At 43.2% G+C, this 5,048-nt stretch overlaps 1 non-coding gene across 1 annotated transcript; it reads left to right on the top strand.

Moving 5' to 3' along the window:
* Positions 1-2,053: 2,053 nt before the first annotated feature.
* On the top strand, positions 2,054-2,124 carry TRNAG-CCC (transfer RNA glycine (anticodon CCC)). The gene has a single exon. It is a non-coding gene; the product is annotated as a tRNA-Gly (tRNA).
* The last annotated feature ends 2,924 nt before the right edge of the window (positions 2,125-5,048 follow it).

Here is a 5,048-nt window from a genome sequence, read left to right as displayed (position 1 = left end):
ATGTAGATTCGCGTAGTGACAGTCGAGGCATGTCGCAGTTCGACCGAGTCGAAAGTCATGCTTTCCGCGCCGTTCACGCATCGCGATACTAGGCCTTTGCAGTTGTACTAAGCATGCGTGGTGCGTGTATACATGCGTGAGTCGTAATACGTATATCCTATTATTGACATGCGGCCTGCGAAAGAGTACGGCAACAGCTTTGTGCCTCATACTACAGGCATACTGCACTCAAATCGCTGCTGTAAAGTGAAAGAGCTGGAGTCGCGCTTGAATAAACGCAACAAGTGTACTTACTCGTGCGCTTCACAGGGATCGTAGTTTTTCCTTCCGATCGCGATTATATCCTAAGGCGGTGGAGCTCGGTTTTTTTCGTTGTGGACTGAAATCTGTGCAATTGCAAAACACCGCACTGTCACGATTCCCTCGATGCGCTGTGAACTTCACAGGCAGTGCTCAGCAATCTCTTCCTCTTGTGCTGGTTGTTGTCGCATCAAATGACAGCACGGAGGTACCCAGATGACATTTTATAAGCACGCGCAGCGTGAACATGCGCTTTTTCGCATTTGAAACTCCCAGAGCCACTGCATTCCATGCTGGCGAGGCGCGCTTTGGCAGTTGCAAACAAATTATGGCGTCTCTGGGGGCGAGGGTATACCGCCGAAGGCGCCTGGGTTCGAGGTAGGCGTGCTCTCGTCTATACGCAACACTTAGATTAACCGATTGCATTTCTTTTACACGCGTCTCTATTTTCGTCAGGGTTTTCGGACGACCGTGTACCGGTGCTAAACAGGGTGGTCTGGACACGTCTGAACAGACTTAGAAAACTTTCAGGAATATACATATCAAAATACGTGCACTGGAATCTTTAAGGTCAGCTCATTTTCGACGAAAAAGTAACGGATGCCGCAGCGGGTACAATATCGCGATATGAACGATACATCTTAAAAATACTTCACTACTGAGACACAGATACATTTCGGAAATGTATCTCGATACATAAATACAGATACGTGCTTTTTCTGAAAAACATCTCTCAGACACTATTGCGATGCTCATGTATCGCTATACTGCCGAGCCCTGGTCTGGAAGATAAAAAAGTGTGTCACTCGGGGTTCGCGCCACTGAAAAAAAAAAATATATATATATATATATATATATATATATATATATATATATATATATATATATATATATATATATATATATATATATATATATATATATATTCAGTTCCTGTTTTGATGCTCAGAGATCTCTTTATTCCATAAGAGGAAGGAAAAAAAAAAACATTGCATAAGACCCCACGGAAACAGTCACGCGTCAAAAAGTCGGTGTTTAGTACAATGAAAACAACACACAAAGCAAAGAGAGAGAGAAAAAGAAACGTCTTCCTTGGGGCTCCTAATCTGCGAGCTTCGCGGTCACTTCCTGTTTGCGGCCCTCACGTGATATAAAAATGTAAATACGGGCGTTCGCGTGACTCCATCTTCGTCTTTTCGAAATCGTGAAACCGAGGTGATGAGGAAATTTAGAAGATAAAGAAGAAGATCCCCCTACGCAGCAGACGCCGTGGAAAGCGTCTGCGGAATGGCAGGGTGCTTGGAGAGTATTAAAAAAAGCGGTATTCGCTTGAAGAGCCTACTGAAGTCTACGGGAGCGAAGGCCAGGAGTGACAGCATGACTCTGCATATGTATTTGATAATAGTCAAAGCAAATTTAATGAGAAGTAAATTTATTGGTGCAAGTTGAATGAGTTAACACCAATTCCTGAACGTTAATTACGCTATCATTATCAATACAAGTTAAGTTAATATTGCGTTTATAAGCGAAACTTAATTAGTTAACGGTAAGCGTCCATATCAAGTGCATAGTATGGTGGAAGGAGATATAGTGTTTGCTTTGAAGTCAACCTAGACGAATGAACAAGTGATTCTTCACACGTCATGTTACCACAAAAGATTTTAAATAGTTGAACCAACAATATTATTGTGTAACATAGAAACAAATAAAATTGTAACTAATGTAGCCAATAATAAATTGGCATGCCTTAACCGCGCCGCTGGTGTAGTGGCATCATGCAAGATTCCCATTCTTGCGTCCCGGGTTCGATTCCCGGGCGGTGCACTTTTTTTTTTTTTTCAGGGCGGATGTGAGGATCATCGTTTATCATCACTGAACATCAACCTGACCACGCCCACTGCAGTACAAGGGCATCTCCTATGTTCCGCCAACCAACCCGGTCCTGTGCTTGTTTTCTTTTCCACGCTATACCCGCAAACTTCTTAATCTCATCTGCCCACTTATAACTTTCTGTCTCCCCTTTAGCCGCTTGCCTTCTCTGAGTAACCAGTTAGTTACCCTTCATGACTGAAGGTTACCCTGCCTACGCGCTATACGTTCCATGTCCATTTCTTCTTCTTGATTTCGACTGAGATGTCCTTGATACCTGTCTCTTCCCTGACCCACTCTGCTCTCTTCTTGTCTCTTTAGGTTACTTCTTTCATTTTTTCTTTCCTTCGCTAGCTGCATCGTCCTCAATTTAGGCTGAACCCTCTTCGTAAGCCTCCAGATTTCTGCTCCGTATGTAAGTATACCGCTAAAACTCAAGTGTTATATATCTTCCTCTTAAGGGGTTGCGATAAACTATATTATGCATGATTTGAAAATGCTTTATGGGCAGTCTTGCTTGAAAATGCTTTCAGTGTTGCTTGAAGATGCTTATAAGCATAGGGTATACCCTATGCTCTTCATCCAATCTTTATCCTTTTAGTTACTTGTCTCATGGTTCGGCTCCGCTGTTATTGACTGTCCAAAGTATACGTATTCCTTCAGTTTGCAGTGTCTTGCAACCCACCGCAATGCGCTATTTTCTCCCGAGTCTATTGCACATTACCTTAGTTTTATCTGTATTAATTTTCAGACCCAGTATTTTCCTTTCCTTGTCCAATTCAGTAATCGTTTGTCTTCTAGGTTACTTATTACTGCAATGTCGTCAGCAGATCGTAGGTTACCTAAGTATTCTTCATTGACTCTTATGCCTAACTCTTCCGTGTCGAGGACCCTGAAAACATCCTGTAAACACGCGGTGAACAGCGCTGGGGAGATCGTGTCTCTGTGGGTCACACTGTTCTTGACTGAAATTTTGTCGCTTTTTTTTTTTATGCAGGACTACAGTAGCTGTGGAATCGTTGTAAATTTCTTGCAGTATTTTTATTGCATGCTTCGTCGACGATCTGTCTCCGCAGTGCCTGCATGACTGCTGGTATCTGGACCGAATCAAGTGCCTTCTCGTAATCTATGAGAGCTATGTATAGGTGTTAGTTATATTCGACGTATTGCTCTCTCATTCAATTGATATTATAAATATCGGCTATTGTTGAGCAGCCTGTACGAACTCCTGCTTGGTCTTTTGGTTGACTGAACTCTAACGTCGTCCTAATTCTATTAACTATTATTTTTGTAAATATCTTGTAGACAGCGGACAGTATATGAATTGATCAGCCTGTAATTTTTCAAGTTCTTCATGTCCTTTTTCTTATGAATTAAGATTAAGAGGCATAGCACCGCAGCGAAAACGGCCCATTTATACCTATGCTGCTCTTCCGGGTGACGCTTTCCTGCGTTTTGCATGCCCTGCTTAAGCGTGGCTTCGACTTCAAATGCTTGGAATGCTGACCCATTAGATCCATTGACGCCTGTAGCCGCGGGTCTACCTGTGCAGCCGAGTTAGTTTGACATCACGAGCCTCGTCAAGCAACCCGGGACGTATACAGTGACACGTCCATTCTGATGTGCATCTTACACGGCACCGCAGCAAGCGCACGCCCACCGAGACCAACTTTCCTTGGGTGCAGCACCACTGCAGCGAAAAACGGCGCATTCATGGCTACGCTGCTCTTCCAGGTTAGATATTTTGCAAATGCTTCATGTTGTATGAGAAACAGTGACTACGGGCTCGTTGCGTTGTCGAGACCACCTGAACTTTGCAGTGCTATGAAAAGAGCGTTTGGCTGTCAAATGTGGACTCGACCTATTTCGGGTTGGTGACGTTGAGCTGAATCCCGGGCCTAGCGCCAAAATGTAAAATATGTTGAGTAGTTTTTTTTTTTTGTTAACTGCACAGTGCATAGAAGCTGGATTGAAGAGCATATCGGATAGGGTGTCAGTACTCGAAGGTAATGTTGGTTCTCCTTTATTTGAGCCCAAGTGGGGTACTCGATACAGTGCGTCGAATTGAAGCTGCTTAAACTGGATTACTTGAGGGCGTCGGAGGCACAAAAGAAGGTCATATAATAGCAAACGCTGAAGTAAAGCTTCTTGCAGAAAGAGCATCGCAGTTGGATTTCAATACCACAAATGCCGCTTCATCCAGTCGCGCTACGTATGCATGTCAAGGAAACTCATGGAAATCACGTACAGATGTGGCAACACAGAAACTCAGACGCTGTAACTTGCTATGTTTTTTTTTTTTGGAATGGAAGATGATGAAAACGAGGACTTGAATACATCAGAGCGGAAGGGAATGAAATTTCGCTCTGAAAACACGAGTTCACATACTTGGTCTTTTTGCTGCTCTCAAGCACCGGCCCATAATGGCAAAATTTGTTTTTTTTTAAAGGTAAGCAGGGCCTTCTCGCTTCAGCGTAAACGAATACACATTCTCAGTGCGGGAAGACCTCCCTTTACCTACATTACAAGCCAGAATAAAGCTTATCGAATTCACCAAAAATAAAAAGAAGCCCTACAAGCCAGTCGCCGATCGTCTGCGCATGAGCGATAAAACTTACATCTGAGATAGCGCTACTAACACAGTGAAGCTGTCCGCTGGATAGCAGAGGCACTAGCTTGTGAATGTCGCTAAAGAATTACCAATTAAATATGTATCGGCTGTGTCTGTTTCCTTTACTAACATTCGAAGCTTACTGTACGAGCGTGATCTCATCTAATCGTTTCTGGAAGACAGCCTTTCTGATGTTCTGTTCACTGAAACATTGCTTACTCGGAATGTTGGCGACAGTAAGATTTCCCATGGGATTACGACTTATAAT

The sequence above is a fragment of the Rhipicephalus microplus genome, chromosome 1, assembly GCF_043290135.1.
Source record: "Rhipicephalus microplus isolate Deutch F79 chromosome 1, USDA_Rmic, whole genome shotgun sequence".
NCBI classification, from domain to species: Eukaryota; Metazoa; Arthropoda; class Arachnida; order Ixodida; family Ixodidae; genus Rhipicephalus; species Rhipicephalus microplus.
This window is presented reverse-complemented; position numbering and strand designations above follow the sequence as displayed.